This window comes from Canis lupus, chromosome 10 (assembly GCF_011100685.1).
Source record: "Canis lupus familiaris isolate Mischka breed German Shepherd chromosome 10, alternate assembly UU_Cfam_GSD_1.0, whole genome shotgun sequence".
NCBI lineage: Eukaryota > Metazoa > Chordata > Mammalia > Carnivora > Canidae > Canis > Canis lupus.
Window position 1 is genome coordinate 60,821,764 of NC_049231.1, and position 26,747 is coordinate 60,848,510.

The 26,747-nt window shown below is 42.2% G+C and overlaps 1 long non-coding RNA gene across 5 annotated transcripts in view; it reads right to left on the reverse strand.

The window, feature by feature from the left end:
• The window catches only part of LOC102154692, a 160,221-nt gene that overhangs the window by 21,719 nt on the left and 111,755 nt on the right, over window positions 1–26,747 (reverse strand). For 2 of the 5 annotated variants that reach the window (XR_005366079.1, XR_005366076.1), the window contains exons 9-10: window positions 13,887–13,978; window positions 234–327 (exon numbers count right to left, since the gene is read on the reverse strand). This is a non-coding gene — a long non-coding RNA (uncharacterized LOC102154692). Of the gene's footprint in view, window positions 1–233; window positions 328–11,790; window positions 12,818–13,886; window positions 13,979–26,747 lie in introns of those variants that run through there. The other 3 variants (XR_005366080.1, XR_005366083.1, XR_005366082.1) reach the window with 3 other exon arrangements.

Genomic DNA, 26,747 nt, shown 5'->3' on the forward strand with positions numbered 1-26,747 from the left:
GTGGGTTTGTTTCATATGTACAAGAGAGAAGGTACCTATTTGAGAAATAGAGCAATTAAATTGCTAGGTAAATATTAAAATTGGAACAAATCAACAAAAATGATTTTCTAAAAATGCTCAATAAATGAATGGATGGATGCTTTCAAATTCAGCTCCAATTTTAAACATTTGAAACACTATTCATTACCCTTTTTCTCCTTGGGAAGAATTAGCTGCTGTAGCTTAGTACTTACTTACTATATACTGTATTATAATGCCTCTCTGCTTATGGGCTGTAATCCTCTTGAGAATGAAGATCTCACTCAGGAACTGGCCCATCAACATTTGCTGGTCCAAGAAGAGGTAAAAGAGAAAAGAGTCATCAATTATTTCTAGGATGGACGTTAAAGACTACGGAATCCGAAATACTCCAAAGATTGAGGTCAGCCATTTGGAAAGGCAAATTTTTGCTGGTACTAAAGGGATGGTCTTTTTTTATGGTTTGATCAATTTTTAAATGGACATCATAGGGTGTCTGGGTGGCTCAGTCAGTTAAGTGTCCAACTCTTGGTTTCAGCTCAGGTCATGATCTCATGGCTGTGGGATGGAGCCCCATGTCAGGCTCTGTGCTCAGTGTAGTCTACTTCAGATTCTTTCTCTGTACCTCTCACTCACTCTCTGTCAAATAAAATCTTTAAAAAAATGGACATCATAATTACATTTTTATCATGTTTATCATACTAAACACAAGTTTGTTGAAACTTGGGTACATCTAAATAATGGCATTATCACTGATTAAAGAGGTTAAGTGGGAAAAAAAAAAAGTAAATCTCTCTAATAGTACCCTTCTTTACTCTTCTTTTTCTTTTTGTATGTCTTTAACCTAATTAGGCACATATTTAATCTTATGAAGAAACAATCACCAGCATCTAAACATGAGATGCACCATGTTTGTGCATTATTTACCTTCTCAGCCACCTAGTAGGAGGCTCTGTGCTGTGCCCTGTGAAGGGTACAAAGAGGGTCGAGACTATATTTAAACTGTTGGCTTTCTAATGGGCAAGGCGGAAATAATAGGCATTAAAATAGAGAAATTCAAGCAATAATATCAACAACAACACTAATATTAGCAGTCATTATAATAATAGCTAACAGTTTAAAATTCTTCTGATTTATCAGACATTGTACCAAAAGCTTTATACACATTTTTCCATTTAATTTTCATAGTGATCCAATAAAGATCTTATTAATGGCCCCATTTTATGGAGACTGAGATTCGATAGAAGTTAAGAAATATACCTAGTCACACAGTTAGTGCCAGAGCTGGGAATTGACCCCAGAATCTATTGGACACCAGAGTCTATGTTCTAAGATTAAATCTAATAATGAAAAATTCGGAGCTGGAAGCAGGAGGGGGATAGTTGCTAGGTCATCCAATATATCTCAAACCTAGGCAAGGACAACAGTTATTAAGGGGATTAGTAGTAATAGTCTGCAACTATTATTATTATTATTATTAATTTTTTTCGTGGTGATGATAATGTTGAAATAGTAAATCAGGATTTCTTATGTTCTTACCTATGTGAAGGAAAGATATTGAAGACATTTCAGATTATTCTTTTAGATCCTTTTTTATCCTCTTTCTCTAGCTTTTTTCTTCCCTTCCCTTTTGCTGTCTGATATTGATGCATCGTACTTCCATATCAGATCAAAAGCATATGGGATTTTGAACTTATTGACACTGTTCTGTTAAAAATTACATTTAGAAGCATGTTAAAAGGTCACCTCTCTGGTTACTTATTTCTTGACACTTTGCTAGCACGGACTGTAGCCTTGGTTCATTAGTCAAGGATATTAACAGCCAGGGTTCGGCTTTTCTGAGGTCACATGGTACAGTCTGGGCCCACACATATTTCTAAGGCTTGTTAGAGTCTTTATACTTTAAGAATTTCCCATTAATCTCTGCCCAAGAAGTGCAATAATAGGTTAGTTAGTCATCAGATACAAATCAGAATCATTTCTACAAGTATCTTTAATAGCGTTCATTAGTTCTGTGCTTGTGTTTTAAGGAAAATGAAGGTGGGGGGGACAATGCCCCCTCTCCAACACAGGAACCTTTCCCTTCTTCAAGAGCATCTCATTTTGGAATCACTGAAATTAAGATACTGAGAATGTGCCAAATCAAATGCAGAAAATGTGCTTTTCCTGTAGAAATGAGGGCTCCTACAATCCTGACTTTTTTTTTTCCACATAGAGGCATCATCTTTGATCATTATCAGATTTTACAACTCATTGTTCCCTTGCAGTCCTCAGGGTGAGAGGATCATGTAAATGGACAGGCAAACACTTGGATTATAGAAGGCATCCGATATTAATAACAGCAATAAAAAATGTTTACCTAACTTGAGTAGATTGTGTGTGTAGATAGGATTTGGTGTGTGTGTGTGTGTGTGCTCCCCCCTCTCACTTGGAAAGGAAATATCAGAAGATCAGGAAATGCATTATAGGGTTTTTGTATGCAATATTAGTCCATTTCTTGGCGGAGACCCAAATCTATTGTGGCGAGAAAGTAATAGATGAACTAACTAGGGACTCAGACTTACTGGCTAGTGTCCAAGAAACATTAAAAAATTGAGTACTGAACATAACAAGTAGGATGGTGCATGCAAATTTAGATGTCTTATTGAAAACAGCACATTTATTAATATATTAGACTTGTAGACGTGAGGGTGTTTTAATACCTACTCAGAAATTACTCATGGGTCGGCTTCACAGAAATATCACTTGCATAAGCGTGAGCTTACAGAAATGATGCCTGGCATGAGTGATTGTGGCTGGACTATTCTAAAGAAAACTAGGAAATAAGCAACATGTATTGTCACGGGTAAGGCATCATCTTTCTCCTTAATTAACTCAACATTAATTTACTGAATGCCTACTATGTGTCAGGCCCTATTCTAATATGCTGGGAATACCCAGATAAAAAATTTACAATATTATCACACTGGAACTGGTTAATTTTTTAAGTCAGCTTTATTAAAATAGGATTTATATACAGTAAAATTTATCCTTTTGAGATGTATAGTTTGTTGAGTTTTGGCAAATGCGTAAGGCCTATAACCATCACTATAATTAATAGACAGAACATTTCCATCTTTCCAAAGGTCTCCACCAGTTGATTCTCTGTAGTTAATAGTCTCCACTGATCCTCAGCCACTGGCCACCACTAATCGAATATCTCCCTGTATCTTTGCCTTTTCCAAATGCCATATAAGTGGAATTATACAAATCATAGCCCTTTGTGTTCAGCTCCTTTCACTTAGCATAATGCTTTTCAGATTCATCCCTGTTTCATGCATCAGTAGTTCATACTTGTATATTGCTGAGTAGTATTCCATTTGATACATTAACCAGTTGATGGGCTTTTGAATTATTTCCAGTTTTGGTGATTATGGATAAAGCTACCACAAATAGTTGTGGATGGGTCTGGTCCTTTGTGTGGTTACGTTTTCACTTTTCTTGGGTAAATACCTAGGAGCAGGGTTGCTGGGTCATATGGTAATTGTATTTTAAACTGGAAAAGAGACTTTTTTTTCCATTTTTTAAAATAAATTTATTTTGTATTGGTGTTCAATTTGTCAACATACAGAATAACACCCAGTGCTCATCCTGTCAAGTGCCCACCTCAGTGCCCGCCACCCAGTCACCCCCACCCCCTGCCCTCCTCCCCTTCCACCACCCCTAGTTCATTTCCCAGAGTTAGGAGTCTTTCATGTTCTGTCTCCCTTTCTGATATTTTCCACTTATTTTTTCTCCTTTCCCTTTTATTCCCTTTCACTATTTTTTATATTCCCCAAATGAATAAGACCATATAATGTTTGTCCTTCTCCGATTGACTTACTTCACTCAGCATAATACCCTCCAGTTCCATCCACGTTGAAGCAAATGGTGGGTATTTGTTGTTTCTAATGGCTGAGTAATATTCCATTGTATACATAGACCACATCTTCTTTATCCATCATCTTTCGATGGACACCGAGGCTCCTTCCACAGTTTGGCTATTGCGGACATTGCTGCTATAAACATCGGGGTGCAGGTGTCCCGGTGTTTCACTGCATGTGTATCTTTGGGGTCAATCCCCAGCAGGGCAATTGCTGGGTCGTAGGGCAGATCTATTTTTAACTCCTTGAGGAACCTCCACACAGTTTTCCAGAGTGGCTGCACCAGTTCACATTCCCACCAACAGTGCAAGAGGGTTCCCCTTTCTCCACATCCTCTCCAAAATTTGTGGTTTCCTGCCTTGTTAATTTTCCCCATTCTCACTGGTGTGAGGTGGTCTGTAAAGGGGTCCCTGGGTGGCTCAGTTGGGTTAAGCATCTGCCTTCGGCTCAGGTCATGATCTTAGGGTGCTGGGATCGAGCCCCATGTTGGGCTCCCTACTCAGTGGGGAGCCTGCTTCTCCCTCTCCCCACCCCCCCCATTCGTGCTCTCTCTCATCTCTCTCTCTCAAATAAATAAATAAAAATTAAAAAAAAAAAAACCTCTGAAGAATTTTCAAAAGAATTATGCCATTTTGTTTTCCCTCCACAACATGTGAGATTTTTAGATAATCCATATTCTCATTAGCACTGGATATCATCAGTTATTTTAATTTAAGTCATTCTATTAGATATGTGATGGTATTTCATGATTGTATATGCTTGCATTTCACTAATGACTAACAATGCTGAGGATCTTTTCATTGCTTATTTGCCACCCATCTCTCTTCCATAAAGTCTTCAAATTCTTTGTCAATTTTTAAATATTGGGTTTTGCCTTCTTCTTATGGATTTGTTCTGGGAATTTAAACATTAAGTGGAGATAACTACATTGCTGTATTTTTGTGGAAGTGAATAAAACAAAAAAAATCAAAGTGTTCGGCCTACTCTCTAATATATTATGTTACACAAATACTATTTATTGATGTTATTGTGAGACACAATCCCTGTCCTAAGGTGCTCACCATCTAGTTATCAATGGCTTTCACTTTTTTCTAGGTAACATGCCACCCCATCCTGGTCCTAATCCTACCTGAGCTTTGACTAAGCTTTGATAAAGCCCTAACTGATAATTAGGACATTACATGGTAATAGGTAATTGTGTAATACCACAGGTCTGTCTTCATTGCTTAAACTTAGAGATGTCATCTAAAACCCAGGGGCTATGTTGGTGAATTGACAGGTTAGTGGACTTGGTTTGTTGTGCAATGACTCTGACAGTTGACTCTAAATTGCTTGGCTTGCAACTCTAGAGAAGTGATGCCTTTGGGGACCGCATTCTGAGAAGGCAGGGCTCAGTGCTTCTGGGATATTTGAAGAGGCCATGGGGGACAGAAGTGAGGGAATGTCACTTCTCTAAAAGCTATAAAGATAGGAGTGGAAAGGGAAGCCCGACTGGCTAATAAACATATGGGGGAAAATGCTCCATTCCACTGGTGACTAGAGAACAAAAATCAAAACAATATCACATAGTATTTTACAACTCTTAGGTAAAAATTAAAGACTGATAACACTAAGGATCTTGACAATGTAAGAAAATGGTTAAAACCGCTTTAGAGAGAAATTTGGTAATGATGAGAAACATCATTTCCTATGCCCAGCAATGTGACTTCTAGGTATCTACCTTAGAGAAATGTTCTTGTACTGTAAGGAGATATGTTCAAGGGTGTTCACTGCAGCATTATTAACATGCAATAGCATTCACCTGTTACTCCTAATCAATATTTATAGAAACAATTTCTAATCTTTAATTAGACCCATTTCCTTTCTTTTTTCTAGAAGCTACTTCCTCCAGAAAATCTACCACGACTCTGATAAACTGGCATCCTTGTCTATCGCATCTCAGGAGCACTGGTATCACACAGAGATGTTTCTACTACCTGAGTAAATTCAGTGTTGTATATAAGACAGTCTGCACTCTTCAGGCAAATGTGAAAAGAATATGCAAGAAGTCTTTAAGGAGCAAATTGGGAAATTTAGATAATTTCTTGCTGAAGTGCTTAATATCTGGTAATATGAGTACTTGAAATGTCTTTGAAATGCCAGTTGGGAAATGAAAGAATTACATTTTTTAGAGAAAAACCTTGATTCACTAGAGCCCTCAAATAAGGAGTCTGCACCCTCTGGTTTCCTCTCAGAAAGGGGGAAATAATCACACTATAAGTTCATATTAAGTACTAGTCAGAAAAAAATAGATCAATATACCGTCAGAAACATTTCCTATACTTCCTACATTTTCATCTGGAGTCTTGGATGATTATTGGCATTTAGTGATTTAATAGTAATCTTGAAAGCACCTCAATGATTAAAAAAATTGGTGTTGCTCAATGTGCTATCTAATAATAAGAATAAAACTTTTGAAAAACATGATTTGAAACAATAAAGTCTGGATTTGGGGGTGTTGGTTCTAATTTATCAAGAAAATTTGTGTTTCACACATATCCATTCAGTGCACCAAAAATTTAGGTAATATGTATCAAAGGCATGGTTGTCAAGCCAATCTACTACTATACGTCCTAGAACCAAAATACCTACTGTGAAATATTTTTTGCCATAAGGGGGAAAGTACATATGTTGTTTCACATAATAATCAATTCTATGGCAAGAAGGAAAAAAGCTATATTCTTCAAAGACGTTTATTGCAATGTTATATTAAGTAACAAAACATCGTAAAGACTAGAATACCCCAAAATGGGATTGATGGAATGACTGAGCGCATCTAATTCCTTGAACATTATTCAGCTACTTAACATACTAGCTTCAACACACTGTATCAACAAAAATGGAGGGCATGATATATATAAAAATTCTGTGTCTATACTAGGATTATAATTATGCCAAATTTATGAGTTCATGTGAACAGGAATTTGAGAGAAGATAGCAAGTAGTCATCCACTTTGTGGGTGTTTTGGGGTCATGGAAGAAATTATTATTTTTGAAAACATTTTACTACTTTTACTTTTCTCTGTTATTTTAAAAGAACGGTAAATACAAGACCTTATATCTTGAGTATATTGACTTAGTTAGAGGTATGTCTCCTCTCTACACACAATGGCCAACATTAATGTGAGTCTTCTGAGTATATTTAGAATAAAATGAATCCACACAGAGGCTATGTTTTTCTCACACTAATCACATCTTCTTTTAAAAAGAAGGAGTCTTTTCCTTCTTTTCCTTTGGGCTCCAGCAGGTGGGATCACCTACATAAGATATATGTGCAGTACCTTGGTTCCCTACTACATCAGCTAAGCTTTCCCTGGATTTGTATAATCAAAACAACTTTTAAAAAAAGAAATAAAGATCAGGAAAGGTGGACTTCTGAGATGAAAGAGTTTTCTTAAGCTCTCGCGGCTCTAATTGTTACATGCAAATTGTTCAATAAATAACGCTGACCATAAAAAGAAAAGATATTAATTAAGAAAAGGATTTAGGCTGACTCAGTCTCATACATAGACAAAAGGTTAAGTAAATGCCAAGGCCGCTGTGCCTCTTCAAACAATGAATATTAGTTTTAGAATCATTAATGTCTGCTTAGAAAACAGAGTCATATTGGAGACTTGTATGCCAAAATAACCAAGGCCAGAGCTGCTTCTTTTCAATCTGGAGCAAAATAATTCTCCACCTGAGGGCTAAATGTATACAGTTGAGAGTGCAAGGTACCACAGCAGGGACCAGCACTTTCAATGTAGCTGAACTGAGATCCCTGCTTTTCTTGACTATGGTAACTTCCACAGTTAATATAGATCAGCAAGGTCTGGGTCAACTTTGCTGAGGAAAAGCAGGGTTGACTGGTGTTGGGAAGCCATTCCAGTCTCTGATGTGGATACAGCAAAATGCCTAAGAGCAGGCCAGCAAGGGACAGGAGTGAAGGCGAGGCTGGGACAGTTGTTTACCCCTGACCAGGTAGGCTAAAAAAAAAAAAAAAAAAAAAAAAAAAAAAAATCTTTAAAGCAAGATACTTTACAGACTTACCTTAATATCACCAACTGGTTGAGCCTTTGATACTTCCTATAATCAATCTGGAAATTCTACAAGCTGACCTTTATTTTCTTTCAATTATGGTTCCTCTTCAATCATTTTCTCACCTTCTACCAGGGGTAGGTACTCTGCTGCAATTGAGGTGAGCGGGAAGGGGAGATTGTGGTGTCCCTCGCATTTCGGTAGAGTTTACAAATATAATTTACATTTCTTCTATTTTTCTTGAATTTTCCAAATACCTTGTGAGATTCCAATGTCTCAGGCCAGAATAAGTCTTTTAACATTAATACTTCACAACATGGGCATAAATAATTCACATTTACATATCTGGGGAAGCAAAGTACGATACTCAAATTCTAACATTCAGAGGGTTTTTTGGTAGTAAATTAGTTTGTAATTATTGCTAATGTTAATTTGTATAGAAAATATATTTAATACGTAATTTTAAAAATCCTCTTAAGTCCCTTCTGCATATAATATCTGTGGTATTGAAAATAATTGGGGTTCAACAAACTCCTATTTTGCTGTCTAAACATGAATTCATTTAAAAGACAATTCAATCCTCTGCACCTAATGCATTTATTTTTATAATGTTGGCTTCAGAAATCAGATTTCTGTTTAGCCAAATATGAAAAATAAAGGCCTGTGATTCCAGATTGATCCCATTAATGATTAAAGTAGATCCCGGGATGTACAATGTTGAGGATTCCTAAGCTGGAGCAAAAAATATGTATGAGAAGTGACATGAGAGGAGGTGGAGGTGGGGGGAGTGGTCAGGTGCCAGCTCCTGAGCTACTTGACAGAGCAGGTTCAGCAAGGCATTTCACCAAGTCCTGCCCTAGTTTCTCCACTTTGAAACTTAGATAATACAACCTGCCTCCATTCTGCCCTTCTAGCCCTCTTCTCACTTCATAGAAATATTCTGAGATTAAAGAAAATGTATAAAGAAGCAAAGCAACAACAAAACAGTCGGTTGGTAGAAAGAAAAAAATAATGTGAAATAGGCTTCTTAAATATCTTTTAAAAAGCATGATAAAAATTTCAGAGCATTTTTAATCTTTATGCTCTAAATAGCAAATCATGAATTCGACAGATACTATTTCTTTTTCTCATTATAAAGTTCTTACTAAATGATTAACTCGATTATAATTTCAACTATAAGAAATATAGATATATAAACATCATGAAATATAGATATACAAACTATGTCTATAATGCACACACGTATTACATATACATATGTACACAAATATACATGCATTATGTGCAATGCATATAGATACTTTAGATACATGTTTATATGTGTATTTGGGTGCTTACATACATTCACATATGTGTGGGGGTGGAGTGAAGTCTCATTCTGTATGTGTGCATGTGTGTGTCTGTTTATAAGTCCGTGACACAGACATGGGCCTAAGGGGAAGAGCTGTTCCTTTGAAGGCTTCTCTAGAAGCAGCTGGCAAGCCATAGAACTATATCATAGGCAGGACAGTTCTGTATTAAAGCCCTTTTGTTAAACTCTCTTGGGTTAAAATTCAAAACAAATGGTTCCTATTCTGAATTACCTTCATAGAAGAGTGCAGCAGGAAAGTTGACCCGGACATAAAGCTGGTAGACATTGGGAACTTTGCATCTGACATCAGGCCCTGAGTCCCTGATAAAGACAAGTGGGTAAAGGGTGAGGTCTCCTGTTGGTCTCCCTCGAGACTGGAAGGGAGTGAGAAGCTTTTCTGGATGTGGCTGGATAAGTAGAAAGGTAATTCATCAGGGATGAATGAAAGGAGTGGTACATAATGGGAGATGGGGAGTGAAGCGCACAGAGGAAACAGTAAAATGGAGCCGGTATACATATATAGAGTGAAATAAACAACGGGAAGCACAGAAGGTGCCAGATGCAGAGGCAGAAACAACAAACAAAACTAGGGACCCCAATTAAGGAGACAAATGGGATGAAGGATAAAAATATAGTAGAAGTGGGAGCTGAGCCAAAGGAAGAGATTGTGAACCTGGGGGGAGAAGGGAACTGCAGAGAGCCAGGAGTTGATGGGCCAACATAAGGATGGACACGAAGAACAATGGCTAGCAAGTGAGAAAGTAGTGCGGACAAAGGGAACTCAGAGGGGTCAGAGAGACTGGAGCGCCCTGCCACGTCAGAAACAGAGGCACACAGACACTGGGGGGAAGGGAAAAAGAAATTGGAAGAATACAAAATTCTATTTTTAAGGCACAGGCATGATGGTTGTGTTGGAAACCCCATTGGCTGAGGAAGCTCAAGCCCGTTGAACGGAGACAGAAGAATGGAAAGCACATTGCCTTCCTTTTAGGGGAAGTGAGGGACACTAAACATTGTGGGAAGCATCTGTTTGCTATGCAACCACCAACCACGGAGCAAAGTGAGGAAGGTGTGCTTTGGCACCGAGCCAATGCTATGAGTCTGGAGGCCAGAGAAGACCAACTTGGCAAGAGACATTGGGAAAATTTGGATTAGCAAAGCCTTGAGCTGGGGCTCAAAGGAGAAGCAGTTCTCCACAGTAGTAGAGAGATGGCCATTCTATTCTTTGTCCCCCTAACTCTCTTGGGGATGTGACATTTGCGAGGGAGGTCCTGAGCCCCTGAACGCTATCACCTCTAATGCCTTATACCGCCCTTCTCAGGCCTGAACCTGGCACCAGAAGTGGCCACCCCAATCCCAAATGTGTTCTTTTCTTTCACAACCCCGTGCTTGGGGTGATAATTCTCCCTCCTGATTTATCCACCCTGTTCTACCCCAGGACATCTTCATCCATAAATCCTCCACCCACCCTTCTAGGCCTAAATCAGACGTTGCCTGCTGCTCCTGTCACTATGAAGTTAGTTCAAGTGTTACAGTTAAAGTTTCTATGACTTTTCTGAGCACAGAAGCACACATAGTGGCTGGTTTCCAGTTCTCTGGAGGATTCAGAGGATTGGCCCATTCAGACTTCATTTTCCCTTTCTTCTATTTGAAGAAACGATATTCTCAGTTTCCCCTGTGGCTACAACAGTTCACTATGAATTAAGTCCAGTTATGTTTGTACTGGTAAGACTTGGAAGGAGACAATGAGGTGGAGACCATCTTCTGGCCCCTAAAGCTGTTTTTGTAGGGACATAAGGCCCTGAAAACACGAGACTCATCAATGGTGGCATTGCTTGTCAATTTTCCAGTTTCCTGAATATTGGCGGGCACGTGGGGCGGTGACAGTGGCAAGAGCAGCTCCTTAATTCCAGTCCCGTTTCTAGCTTAGTGGCAGCCTGATAGGACATAGCTCCTCTGCAGGACACACATCATTCGGGGGCGGGGGGACACTCCTGAATGCTCAGCCTAGACACCGAACTGTAATTGCTTTGCCATTTTTTAAGCACCCAATTTCCTGCATTAAATTCTTTCCACCTAAAAACATTCTGCCGATTTTCTGTGTCCCCTGCTGAAACTTTACTAATGTAACTATGGATCCAAACAGCAATTCGGACACTCAGTCGTAAGGCAATGACACTATACCGTGTGCGCCACCGTTAATTACATATGAGCTACACGCATGTTTTCCTGCCTTTTATGCTGTGAGTCCATCACTACACCATAACATACAACACAGGGCCAGATCCAGAGCAGGATATCCACAAAAATGGATTAAATAAATGACTGCACTCAGTTCTCAGTATAAGATCCTAGGCCACGTGGAAATTACCTAAACTGTTTATTGCTTATTCTTCCCCTGACACATCATACAATCTCCAACTTGCCAATGGGTTAACATACTTTATTATCAAGGTGGGGGTAGGTTTCAATGGTCTTGCAGCCCCTCTCCCAGTGAACACCCCAGTTACCAGAGGATTTCCCAGCTACGGTGGGATTTCATATACAAGTTTGCTTGTGGAGAAACTCTCTATGCTGATATGGAGTAGGTACACAAGAACCAGCTTGAATTTTGAAAATAGCGCCAATATAATGAAGTCATAAAATGATGCCAAAGGATTTTATTGTTGCTGGGTATTTCTGCAAGTCTCATCATAATTTCTCTAATTAACATATTTGTATTTGTAGTTAAAACATAAACCAGAACTAATAAGAGATCATAAGCTTGAGTTTTATAAGCTGCTTCTACCCACAAGCCTTGGGAATTTTGAGATGTTTTAGCCAGTTTATGATGCGGTTCTTATCCTTATTGGTGTTTTTTTTATCTTATTGGTGTTTGTTTTTTTTTTTTGCCAATTTGCAAATTGTCTTGCTCTCAATCATTATCCATTAACAAAGAAAGCAGCAAAATAGTTTCGTTATTATTAATTTCCTTTACCCTATATTCAAAATTCCCAGACCATCCTAAGCACTTGCCTTACAAATAGAAAAACGAAGTAATGAAAGTTGAGGAAGCTAAGAGCTAACTGTGTACCGATTCATTGTCGAAGACCAGTCCGGAACAAAAACAAGAAACGTGGTGGCGTATAAAAATGCCACTCCTCAGTCTTGTAAGTGGCTTTCAAAATGTATGACCAAGAAATGTTTTTTCGACTCGTCCATTCCTCTTCTTCCCACTCATTCCCACTCTGCACAAGTGCACATGTCATTATATTCCAACAAACTTAAACAGCCACTTGGCAAAGATATATTTGGTTTTTCCCCAAATGCCCATATGTCCATGTCATGCAGATGCAAATGCTACTGGGAGAAGATATGTGATGCATTAAATGCCAGGACGTTCTAAGCATGTTGACTTGTGCTTCTGACGGCATCATCACTTAACTGAGTACTTCTTTAGCTCAAGCCTAATTCTTGACCTGACCGGCAGTGGAAGTCCTAAGTGCTGTAACTGAAATTCGTAAGTGTTACATCCTTTCATTCACCAAGAAGTTACCATAATCACAATTAAGAAAATGGAAAGTATGAGGAGGAGGCAACCATTTCCTCTTGCCTTGCATTTGTCTCAGAAAGGGGCTGGGCCCATCAGAGAAGCCAGCTTTGTAACTAAAGGGGTCCCCCTCTGACACCAAATGAAATACACCTGCCACTCATTACTTAATTCTTTCTATGAGCTTGACACGAGGCTTATTGAGACGGAGAAGTATGGCTTCAGCCTGTGAGCGCTCATCTCCTCCTCAGGAAGACAGACACATGGACCCACCTGCCCTGCCCGGTGACACCTCTGGCCGCAGAGGCATCGGCACTCTGGGCACAATCAGGCAGGGGCAACCGGAAGAGGATCCCTGAACGTGTTCTCAGCACATAGAAGAACTTCTCTCAAAAATGTGTTACGGTGGCAGTGGAGGACAAGTTGATGTCATTATATTCTTTTTAGAGAAAAAAAAAAAGTCTAAGATTCAGGAAAAAAAAAAAAACTGGAAGTAAACTTTCCCACAGCCATCATACAGAGCTGAGATTAGAACCGTTTCTGAAGGCACAGTGACTCAGCCCAACAAAATAGATGTGCTGTTCCAGCACTGCTTGGCAAAAAGCCCTCCTTGCCATGAGTAGAAAAGATGCTACATTTTGTTTCATATTCAAAATATGTTATATAACCCAGTTGGAATTCACTGAAACTATGTTCTCACTTCATTCCAGACCCTTAAGGGACACCTGGAAGTGAATTGTGGGCAATGAACCATCTGTTTTTCTGTTCAGCCTTCCCTTTCCAAAGTCAGCTCTTCCCCTTGACTTCCTTATTTGTGGTAGGGTGACTACCATTTCCCTGTTATGCAAAAAGCCAAGGGTCAGAACCCACTGTGAGGCCTTCCTTTCCCCCCCCCCCCCCAGCTGTTCGTGGCCTAAGGTTCACACATTCTTTCTGAGAGTCACATACCTGGAAATACACTCGCCTTCTCTTCTGTCTCCTGTCCCATCATTTGTATAACATCCTGCCCCTCCCCCTGGTATCCCCCTACCTGTCCATCTCCAGGCTCTCCTAATTTCTGCATTTCTCCTGTCATCAGTTAAGCATCCACCTTGTGCCAAAACCTTGAAGTGTCTCTTCTACCTGAAAAAAAAAAAAAAAATCTTAGTCTGACCCCTATTAGCTCTCTAGTCTCGTGTTCACTCGTCCTCTTCTTGCTTGCTTTCCACCCAGTCAGGTCATTCATTTCCTCACTGTTGCCCATATTCACCTGACATCCTCACAGTTTCATATTTGACCTTGCCTCTGGCCTCCTTTACATCTAGTTTTCCCGATCCCTCCTCTTGACAAGGCTCCACCTCAGCCTCTTGAACTCTTTCTTCATTGCTCTGGTTAATCACATCTACCTTCCACTCGGGAACCCTCAAAGGCTTTATAAGCTCTACCCCTACCCTAATATGGCCCTCGGCTTAGCAGACCTGGTCAGGAAATACTCTTTTATGGGTATGTGTCAAATCTTCCCAAATATTTATCGAGGACTCAATACATATCAGTCATTGTGAGAAATGCCTTACTTTCACTAGAAAAATCTGGCAAAAATCTCACGAGTCAGTATCCCATTTTCAGATGAGAAAACCGAGGTGGAGAGAAGATAAATTCCTGAAGGCCCTAGAGCCACACGGCTAGTTAGCCTCTGAGCTGGACTAGAGTTCAGGTCTTGCAGATGGCAGCTGCAATCAGTTTCCACTGCGATATTATAATATAAACTCTTTGATAGAAAGGATTACGTGCCGGACCTCTTTAGAGCTCACCAGCAGTTAACATAGTGCAAATCCTTCATGGTGTGTACTAATCACAGTCTTCCTTCTAAGGGTGCTCTGTAACCTCAGTATTAAAATAGACCACAGCAACAGAGTCGAAGCCAACTATGAACTCCAAATGTCATGGGACATTTAGAGTCTGCAGAGGTACACATCTGTTTTCATTTCAGAAATGCACACCCGTTTTCCTTCCTAAGGGAAGTGTAACAAAGCAGATTTGTCCAGGGTGGGAGAAAGGAGGTCTTAGAAACCACTCCTGTCGGTGAGAAAGGAGAGGCCTCAAACTGTGTGTGCTAGCTCCTTCCTCCTCACCATCTGATTTGGGGTTAGGCTGCTGGTCCACATCTTCCTCCTTTTGCAAGAGGCTGACCCTGCAACTGCATTCACAGGGCTGTGAATTTACAGTGAACAGCTCTTTGGGAGTTGATCCTCCACAAAACCCTTCCACTGTTTTGCTCCAATAAAGTCGGGCCACCCCAAGTGGCCCCGATGAGAAGTGGTGACCTGTAAATGCAGTCATGTGAGGGACAGAAGGGGTGGTAAATCCTACTGGAGATGAGCCGCCGTTGGATATAGGGTAGTCTTCATCATACGAGATGAGAATAGGAGTGTCAAGCATCTGACGTTTCTCGAAACACTGAAAGACGGATGTGACTTGCTTTACGTTCAAAAAGTTCACGTCTGCAGAGCCAGTGATCAAGGAAATTTTTCGTAAAAGTCAAGAGGTTCTGTGAAGATTCTGGTGACTAAGAATGTCAGTCTCTGTGAGGATAAAGAACTGGAGTCAGGTTAAAGAGTGATGTTTGAATCTTCACTGTGTGGGTTCAAGAACTGTATTCCACTAGAGTTAGCTAATATTATGCAAGCTTTGAAAAGAGAGATGTTTTGTGACTAGGATAACCTAGGGAGAATAAAAAGTCTGATTTGATGAAAAGCCTCTGGTAAAATTAGAACCTGTTTCTATGCTTATTCAAGGAAAAGAGAAAGTAATGAAAATTAAAAGAGTGGCAGAAGAATCTTGCAAAAATCCTGACAAGATGGCAATCTAGAATTCAATAGAGTTGATTTTGTCTTTCTCTATGGTTTCATCAGCTTTTTTTCTCTTCCTTTCCATTTCTTTTTCTTTCTGTCTCTCTCAAATAGAGACACAGTTCTTAGTAAATTCATTATATGCATAAAAGCAATATTTTCAGGGAGTGCATGTAAGCTTTGAAAGAAGAGGCTCCTGCATGGAACAATGGGGACACTCTGCTCATCAGCAACCCATCAACAAGCAGTTACTACCTGGTGCGAACTTAAATCAAAGGGGTAGTGTAAGGCTCTATGGAGAGGAGAAGCGGCTGATTTTAGACAGACTTCAAGGATCTAGCCCGGCAGACGCATTTGTCTGGGTATCATGATTTGGAAACGATTTATCATCCCAAGAGCCAGGAGTAGAACTTGGACACTGACATGTTTAACATGGGGTGGGGTGGGCAGGAGCTGCTGAAGCCAGAGCACAAGATAATATTCATGTTGTCCACGGAGGACGGTTATTATCAATGTCGGGGAACGTGGCATTTACCAATTTGAACCAGCATTCATTAATTTATTAAATCTAATGGGTGCCATACTCTGTGCTCTGCAGGCTTCAGAGTGTAAATAGAGGCCAGGCCAGACTCTGAAGTCAAAGCTGAGAGTACACGAGAAACACTCAGGGGAGGAAAATGAGTTGCAGAAGTCTTAATCCCAGGGCCCTCAGGAAAACACCCTTAGGTTGCTGCCCTCTAACACAGTCTGCTGATTTCAGAAATCAATGTCTTATCCCTGGGCAGGTTTGAACAAGCCAGGGGTGCAGTCTGACTCTACAAACCAGGAGCCTCCCAGGTCACTGAGATGGGAACAAGTTTCTTCTTGCTCCCCAGTCCAGCACCCAGGGAAACAACAGTATCATGGAAAGGTGTAGACTGCTGGGACTTCTCACAGTGGTGTTGTCATTAGGGATGATTATGGACATGAAGCATCTAGTACAGGGCCTGGTGAACACTAAAGTCTAGCCTGAATACTAGCGTTTATCCTGCAGTTACCCACTGGGTAAACCACAGCCCCACTGGACTTCAGTATCTATATTTATAGAAAGGGCATCATAACACCTTCTGTGTCTGGTCTTGGGCGCTTTGTTTTCAGACCTATTTTCTGACTTTGCTCTGCTCTGCATTGCAAGAGGCTGATGCCACAACTGCCTTCATCTGCTTCTTGGTCAATGGGAGGCACCAGTGGGAGAACGGAGGGCAGGAGAAGGAGCGTTACCTGGGTATTTTTCCCCACAGTCTCGCTGGCCTGGTTGGCATTCGAGAAGTAGCTGTGTCTCCTCTGTGGTTGTGATTCCCTCTGAGCTCTGGCAACTCTATCTTCTTCCTTTTCCGGTCAGTAGGAAGGTGTCTCACCATCTCGTTCATCTCAGCCCTTGCATCACTTGTGTTATCAACTTACTATGTTATATTCTTTGTGTTACCAATTCTCCATCTTAAATCCTCTCTGTTATACTTGTATAGAAGGTTACCTTTTCCTGCTCGGGTTCTGACCAATGCACCTTTTCCACAGTGTTCTTATGAGGAGTAGTGGTACATACAGACCTGAAACATCTGGTACGGTGCCTGGTGAACAGTGAAGGTGCTTAGGTATTTGCCCAATAGATATGGTTGTCAAAGTAAGACCTGCTTTATGTTGGTCCCTTTGGGTCCCTAGCTTGGGCTCCATCTCCAGCTGTTCTTCCTTATGCACTTACTCTGCATTTCATTTGTTTGATCACAAGATATACACATCTTTGCATTGGAGGTTAGATAATATTTTTAAATTAATGTTTTATTCCTTTCATGGCCTTAAATGCTGGGAATAGCAGGCCCTGATTAAATGCCTGTTGCTGGAAAGAAAGCCTTGAAATTACTTCTTTCTCCACTCTTATGGTAGTTTGTGAGATTACCCTGTTTCCCAGGTGGTCTGAGGCTGGGCATACCCTCCCTGAGCCCATCTGACACTTTCTCACATAGCCTGAGGGTCCTGTACGTGAGCCCATGGCAGCTGTGACAGATCCTGGAAATCTATCACAGGCCAAGTTTCTTTGAGCACAGTGTAAGCATCTGTGTGTTCACCTAGAGAAATAAAAGCAGTGCATTGTCACCATTACTTACAGGTGTCTTGTCCTCCTATGGGATACCATGTAATCCTTTGCCTAGAAGTATAATTAGTGTCTTTACTGTCCATTTCATTGTTAAAACTCAGATGTGTGGAATAGGCCTCCCAACCATATCATTTATCCTCGGTATAAAGCCTCTCTTCTTGGGAATTGGGATGCTGATTAAGAAAGATCCTCTGTACCATGTTTGGCAGGATATTTTACCTCTTTGAATCACACTGTCCTCATGTGTAAAATAGTACCTCCCTATTAAGATTATTTTCCAAATCACAAGTATATATAGGCATGTCTTGAAATCAAAGGACCCAAAGATGCCAATGACATTCAATGGGGAAACAATAGTATTTTCAACAAATGATGCTGTAAAAACTGGATATCCATATGCAAAAGAATGAAGTTGGACCCTTACCTAATAGCATATACAAAAATTAACTCAAAATGTGGAGCCTGGGTGGCTCAGTCAGTTAAGCATTTGCCTTTAGCTCAGGTCATGATCTTAGGGATCCTGGGATCTAGCCAGTTGAGCTCCCTGCTCAGCAGGGAGTCTTCTTTTCCTTTTCTCTCTGCCTGCCACTCCTCCTGCTTGTACTTTCTCACTCTCTCTGTCAGATATATTCATAAACTCTTTTAAAAAATTAACTCAAAATGGATCAAAGACCAGAATGTAAGACCAAAGACTATAAAACTCTTAGAAGAAAATAAAGGACAAAACCTTCATGACATTGGATTTGGTAATGATTTCTTGGATATGACACCAAAGGCACAGGTAGCAACCAAAAAAACAGACGGACTGCATGAAAATTTAAACATTTTTGCATCAAAACACACTGCCGACAGAGTAAAAAGGAAACCCACAGAATGGAAGAAAATATTTGCACCCATATATCTGATAAAGATTAATATCCAGAATATATAGGGAATCCCTAAAACTCAACACAAAGACAACTCAATTCAAAAATGACCAAAGGACTCAAATAGACATTTCTCCAAAGAAGATATACACATGGCCAGTATGCACACGAAAAGTTCCTCAGTATCACCAGCCATTAGGACAATGCACATCAAAACCACCATGGGACACTACTTAACTCACATGAGAAGGGCTAGTATCAAAAATATAGAAAAATGACAAGTGTTGGCAAGGACATGGAGAGTTTGGAACCCTTCTGTGCTGGAGATGGGAATGTAAAATGATACAGATGCTGTGGAGGAAAGTATGGCAGTTCCTCACAAAACTGAAAGTAGAAGTACCACATGACCCAGTAATGGGCCCCAAGACTTGAAAGCAGGGTCTTGAAGAGGTGTTTGTACACCTATGTTCATAATAGCGTTATTCGCAATAGCTAAAATGCGGAAGCAGCCCAGCATCCATCAACGAGTAAATGGATAAGCAAAATGTATACACATACATATTGTTCACTCTTAAAATGAAGGAAATTCTGACCCATGCTACAGCATGGATGAACTCTGAAGACGTACTAAGTGAAATAGGCTGGTCACAAAAAGACAAATCTCTATGTTTCCACTCTTCTATGAGGCGCCTCAAGTAGTTAAAATCATGGAGACAGAAAACAGGTCCTGGGTGGAGGGGGAAATGGGGCATTATTATTTAACATACGGAGAATTTCAGTTTTAGAAGATGAAAAACATTAGGGAGATGGATGGTGGTGATGGCTGCACAACATCCTGAATGTATTTGATCCCACTGAACTAACCTTGCACTTCAAAATTGTTAGGATGGCGGATTTTGTGTTATCACAGTAAAAAATGTTGGGAAAAGCTCCAAACAATGAAGGGCTTCCATGAAATAAAAAAACCCACCCCCGCTCAGGATGATCTGAAGACTCGTGGACTGACTGGGTATATGAGGTGGAGTCTCAGAACTCTGGAAGAACCAGAGCCCCTTGGTTTCCTATGGCTCCTTAAGTAACACTCGTCCGGCTGCTTATGTTGAAAACTGGAGACTTGCACACTTTAGGCTCCGTGGAAAGTCTGCAATTAGAATAAAACATAGTTCTTGTCTTCAAGACAGTTGTAGTTCAGTCGAGGAGAGGAAAGTATTCTTTTTATCGTGGTTCATTTCACTTCTTCTGTCTTACTCAGCTGCCTTAGAGAAAGGCTCGTGTCTTGCAATGTTTGGCCTTTTTTTCTTTTTCTTTCTTTTTTTTTAATACAGAAAGAAGCCTGCAGATCACTGGTAGTAACAATTCCTCTTGAGAAAGTTTCTCAAATAGTGAAGGAAAATCTAGATTTGGTGGTGAAAGCAAAGCACGAACTAAGTTGGGAGCCCAAAGCCAGCCTGTATAAAAGCTCATCCTTTAGGACTGAAAGTTCTCAGCCTGTCTTTGGGACTGACTCACCAGAAGGCACTTGTCACAGAGCGAGGCATCCTTTCTTTTCCAGCAATAAACTCTGAAAGATCTTCCTTTTTTTTTCGCCCCCTCTTCCTATTTCCTTCTTAAAACCCTGATCTCCAAAGCTTGGTGGAGGCTCTGGAAAAAATTAAGGTCCGTCATTTAGGAACCCGGCATCTTGTGATTCTTTCTCTTCTTTGATTCTTCCCTCCTCTAAATGGAATTTAGAGTTCCAGGTGCAATTTAGACTCACCTGTATGAACGTCAGCAGGGAGAACGTCGCTGGGCACACTTCTCATCCTGGACGAGAGAAGACTTCACGCGATCCGAAGTCACACACAGCAGAAACCAAAGGCAGAGGAACCGGGTATGGGGACTAGGGAGTCTTGCCTCGCTGGGTTCTCTGACTTGGAGAGCTCACGCCTGGATCCGTGAAAACGTGGAGCGTTCATGGAATCATCAAGATGGTTTAGGTAAGGGAGGGGAACAGACAGGAGCGAGGGCAGGAGAAATACACTCTTCCCATTGCCCAGCATCTCATCATTTCCTTAGTGGACGACCCACTGCTGTTACCTTTGAGTGGCTTTCTTTTCCCACCCTGGTGCCCCTTCCTCCTTTCCTACATCTTGCCCCCACACCCCCGGGCCTTGGCTTCGCTCTTTCTCTGCAGGTTGCTCCCATCTGTAACGTCAGCAATAATCACTCTGGCTGGTGGTGTTGCTCGGGCAGTTGTGAGGAGTCAGAGTGGGCTGTAATTGAAGAGTTCATTACCAAGATCAGTTGGTTCTCTGATTACAGTGGCAAGGTGAAATATTTATCCTCACCAAAAATCGCCCCGCGCAACCGTCTTCCGACTCACCCACTTTCCACTTTTTTTTTTTTTTGCATTCGAACCCCAATGAGATTGTCAGCAAAATTAAAGGTATGTCATTCACATCGTGCCTGCATTGCAAAGGACTATAAACCTGCCAACCTCTTTGATGAAATAAAAGGGTTTTATTTATGATTCATGTAGGAATATGAGGTTATTTTTATTCCGTCAGTACACTAATAATCAGACGAGGGCTCGGGAAATGAGGAGCCCAACTGACAGGGAAGGTTCTGATAAAGGGGAGCCCTCTAGGGTGTTTGCCCCGCTTTGTAATCTCCTTTCTAGTGTGAGGTTACGAGTGTGGCAGAGTGTGAGCCAGCTATAAGGCTTGGCTGAGGGAACAAAGACAGTTGCAATCCGGCAGGACTGGGGATGCCATTCGATGAAGGGGAGGAAAAAAAAAAAAAAAAAGAAGCAGTCCCTTCCACGAGAAAAAGTTTTTGCTCCGGCCTCAGGTTAGCAATTTGGAGCCTCCCCAGTTTCCTGTGATGTCTCCAGTTCAAAAGACAGCCGATCTTCCAGTCTGCACTCCTACTGGGCATTCTAGCCAAAGTTAAAAAAAAATAATAATATAAAAAGATAAGTAAAAGAAAGAGAAAGGAAGAAAAGCCAATTGGCCAGGTTCCTTCCACAATCATTAACCATTTGTTCTGCTACCCAACGTCCTTGGTTAAGATGATCTGACTTCAAGGCAAACAAATGTGGCTGAGTCGATTTCAAAGGACACCCTTGCCTTATTATTTCCAATATGCCCATAATTTGGGGGCCCCTTTCATCTTTGTCCCTGCTCTAGGAAGTGCTTGGAAGCTATTTTAATTCGAGTTGGGGGTAAATTCTCATTCCTACCCATTCCTCCCATTGAGGTGACTTAAGCAATTCTGAATAAAAAGTTCTCTCTGCATGAGCAGGGCAGCATTAGGACCTGCGATTTGCTCCACGGTGACATCTTGGCAGAGGAACACAAAGAGACGCAATCTACTGAGGACGAAGTGCAAGAAAGTTCACTGGAGGAAGGAAAATAATACTAATCCTTTCTTCAATAAGCAGTGAGTAAAATGAGGTGCTTTTTTTTCTGTTGTAAGGTTAAGTAAGTGAAAAGTAAATTTAAAACGGCAGTATCAGTTCAGAGGAGGCAGGAGTAGTCGTGTGCGGGGGGCCCGCTGACAGTGGGGTTTTCATGGCAAAGTAGCGATGAACGTCACCTGCGAGTATTTACGGATCGGTGTCTGTGTATCTTTCCGGAGACATCGCACTGCTGGGAGGGCTGGTTTGAAAAGCAAAGGGTCCTGGTGATTCCTTCGGAACTGAGAGCTCGGTTCTCCTGGGTGTATCCTCCTTGCTCCACACAAAAGGGCACCTTTCCTGAGGATGCTGTTGCCCCCGCTGGTGATTGGAACGAGCTGTCATTGGCACCAGAACATTCTTCCAGGATGGCCGATTGCACGGAGGTGGCATCTGCAGAGATAGAGCCCTTGGCTGTGCCCCAGAGTAACCGAGGCCCGAGCCGGGCTCCTGCGAGCAGGTGTAAAAGGTGCCCAGGGTCGGTCTGCCTGGGCACTCGGGCCTACCAGCTGACGTCCGCCGGTCGCCCTGTCCCGTTAGATAAATCAGAGAAAAACGTCTGGCTTCGGAACTATCTGGTCCGATCATTAATCTCTGCGGAAAGGCAGGTGGTGGTGTTGTGGTTTTCAGTTTTGGGTACACAATCTGCTAAGGTAGTGAGTAACCCCCAGCTGGGGAGAAATGGCAGGTCGGGAGGGGCCTTTGCTGGAAGCCTGCTGGTCCCCGAGTCTTGCCCGACTTCCACCACTGGAGTCCTGCGTGGCTCCCGCAAGGGGCCGAGCATCTGTGCCCCTCGGTTTTGTCATCCCTAGAACAAGATTCTCTTCGGCCTCTTGCCTGTTTGACGGGCAGATGAGATATGGGGGTGAGGGTTTGGGCAACGCTAAGGCTTGAGACAGAGTCAGGCTGGTTCAGGTGTGAACTTCTACATTGGGAAATGGGCTTCGTGGTCCTGAGGGCCAACCGGTCTCCGAGCTGGGTTCTAGAAAGGGTTTCTCGTGGAAGACAGGGGCTGCCTTTTCCCTTGCCGACTTTGGTGGGGGGAGGGGTAGCCAGACACACAACTGTGTCACGCTCGAGGCCCCTCACAGATCGCTATTAGAGGAAGCACTGGCCTGGTGGTCACCATCAGAACAAAGCAGGAGAAGTCCTGCGTCCCCAGATGTCGTGGCACCGATGATCTGGTGCACGGGGTCCAGGGCTTCCCAGGCCCGATTAATTTTCTTTTCTTTTCTTTTTTTTTTTAAGAGTTTTTTTTTTAAATTTTTTTATTCATGAGAGACACAGAGAGAGGCAGAGACACAGGCAGAGGGAGAAGCAGGCTCCACGCAGGGAGCCCGACGTGGGCCTCGATCCTAGGTCTCCAGAGTCACACCCTGGGTTGAAGACGGCGCCAAACTGCTGGGCCACCGGGGCTGTCCCCCGATTGATTTTCATTGCAATCACACAAACACGAGGAGCCCTTCATCCTGTGCGCACCAGAGACTGACAAGAACAATTACCATGGAAGCATCTGGAAACCCATAACATCTCCCTGGTTCCAGACGTGGAGCTTGGCCTGCAGCCTCCTTCACCACGGCAGAGAGGAGCCGGGGGTGTGAGGGGAGGGCCGTGCACCTCTATTCCCCAAAGCCACGGAGCACGCCTCTCGGCCGGGCCCAGTCCAGCAGGTGCAGCAGGTAGCTCCTCCAGCCCTCCAGTTCATTGGCATGGAGCAGGGAGGTTCATTATGCTCCCTTTATCAGCAGTGAGGTTTACAGCTGAATCCATAAGAGAGCTCCGTGTGAAACATGAGCCGAGAGAGAGGCACCGCGTCTCACCATTAATAAGCCCTCTTCTGGGATCCGGCATTAGCGAGATTCAGCGGATCATGGAGCACAGGGGTATCATTTTTACATGATTACTCTAAATTCTTAAACCAGAGGCTTAAGAGAGAGGCTTCTCACAAAAGCAGCCGTGGGAATTGTTGAATGATTGGTACAACACTTGCAGTGGGTTAAACCACTTCAGGTAGCTCCCCACTTGTGGGGCTTCCGACCAGGTATTTAGCAACCTGCTTTCCAAAGGAAGGGGTGCTGGGAGAGGAGGGGCTCTTGTAAGGGGAAGAGGGCAAGATTGACCGCGTGCCCTGCTGGGGTGGGCCCTCGGCGGTGGCCCCCCGCGCCCCCTGCTCCTGCCAGAGTTGCCTGGCTTCTTACCAGTTTGGTGTTTGGGGTTATCTGCGTTTAAAACACTGGCACCACTTCTGGTCTTTGGAGGGGCTGACACTTGTGTCCCTAAATATTCACCTTCTTGCTTCTCTGCAGGAGGGAGAGCCCTGGTGACGGTCACTGGTTCAGACCAACCAGAAGCTGCCCTCTCAGCCCCCTGGGACCTCCATCTTCGAAAACAAAGCCCATTTTCAGAAAGGAAAATGCTGATGCTCTTTCCTCTCTTCCTTTGGTCCAACCATCCAATGACTCCTGTAGGGAGCGTGCCTGCCTGTGCCTGGGTGACACTCTGCTGGGCTTCGTTGTCCATGCACAAACTAAATGATTTGCCAGCTCACACCTGCCTCCATTCAGAACAAACCAGCACTCCAACAAGGGAGTTTCCTCAGGGAAAAGGTGACGCAACATTCCGCTTTGCCTCTGAATATGGGAAGTCCCAGGGGACAAGCCGGGGGCTCACCATACCTCCAGGATTTGAACTCCTAAGATACATCTCTTATCTGATTGCCTAGTGCATAGGTGTATAATTTGAGGCCCCATCTTGCCCTTCATCATATTGGGTTTTGTGCTATTCTCATTATTGGAAAGGTTGGTTTCACCTCCCCACACAGAGAGACAGTGCCGTTAAGGGTGTAGGGACGGTGCTGCATGCTTCTTTTGAACGCCCAGAGACTTCCAGCACAGCTCTGGGCATACTTGACATGCTAACAACAGACTGGCTGACTTGAGTAGAGATGCAATTTGCATTCTTAGACTCCATCTCCTGAAGCCTCTGACACTTATTTGAAACTATTTTGAAAATGTTTACATCTGCATGAGATCGAGACATCCACAACATTATGGACTGAATTTTGTCCCTCTAAAATTCACAGGTGGAAGTCTTAACCCTAAGATGACTGTATTTGGAGATGGGGGCTCTAAAGAGGGTGAATAAGGTTAAACAAGGTCGTAAGGGTGAGACTGATCCAACAGGACCGGTGTCCTCATAAGAAGAGGAAGAGGCACCAGCAATTTCTCTCCATGCAGGTGCACAAAGAAAATAACATGAGGACGCAGCAAGGAGGTGACTGTCTGCCCTTCAGAAAGGCAGGCCTCACCAGAAGCCAACTCTGCCGGGAGTGTGACCATGGACTTCTGGCCTCCAAAACTGTGGGAAGGTAAGCCTCTGATAAGGCCTCCAGTTGGTGGTGTGTTGTTCCGGCAGCCCAAGCGGACTAATACCTACTCATTTTACAGATGACTCAGAGAGATGTGTGGCCACACGGTGGCAAAGCCAGGGTCAAAGTAAACATCTGCTCTCACACTGTGCCCATTTCACTCACTCGTGTTGCAGCTGGGAGCCTGGCAAAGCTGGGAGCGAGTGGAAGGGAGCTGGACCACCTGGGGACATCAAACCATACTGACTGGTTTAGGTTATCTTCTCCTTTACTTGTGGGTTTATCTGAGATACACCAGCCTTTGGAAACCCAGGAAGTCTGCAGACAGTGGGAAGGAGTGGGAAGGGGTAGGGGAGGTTGGTGTCTTCCTCTGGACATCATAGAACTTGGCAAATCTCAAAATCACCCGAAGAGGAGATCTTACCAGAGAGGCACCCCCAAAAGACAGATTTTGTTTCTTGCAGACCGGGCATGTGAATATAACCTAGACAGCTGTTCAGAACGTTTTTCTCACAAAAGAATAGGAGGGCTGGTAGCTATTAGGACAATAGACTGACGATACAGAAAATAAAGTTAATCTTCCATATCAAAATTTTCAGATGGATCAAAGCTCTAAATGTAAAAATAAACCATAAAAATACTGAAAGAACACATAAGTGAATATTTATATATTTTTGAAGGAGAGGTCTTTTCACATGAAATTAAAGGCAGGAATTCTGAAAATTTCTAAAACAATTTATACATGTTACCTCTTGGGAATCGATCGTATCTGTATGACACAAAAACCAAACCAGTTAAAAACATGGATGAGACATTTTGAGAAATACATGAGAACATATCTGCAAACATGTGGCCAATAATGTTAATATACTTAAATATGTGAACAGTTCTTCCTGTAAGAAAAAGATAAGCATTGCAAGACTATAGTGGGCAAAGAATGTGAATAAACAGTTCATAAAGTAAGAACCCTAACTGGCAAATATGTAGTTAAAAAGTTTCATCCTTTGAGTCAAATAATTGCACATTAAAACAATGAAAATAATTTTTTATATCAGAACATATGGGTAATAGTTCTTTCCTTTTTTTTCCAAGATTATAATAGCTGGATTGGCAAGGGTGGGTTTCCTCCCTCTTATAAACTGCTGCTGGGAGGGTAAATCAAGAAATATTTCTTGGGGGACATTGAGCGATATCTGCAATAGTTTGTGTATAGGAAATTTATCAAAAGCCTTAAAACGTATTGCTTTTGACTTGACAATTCTG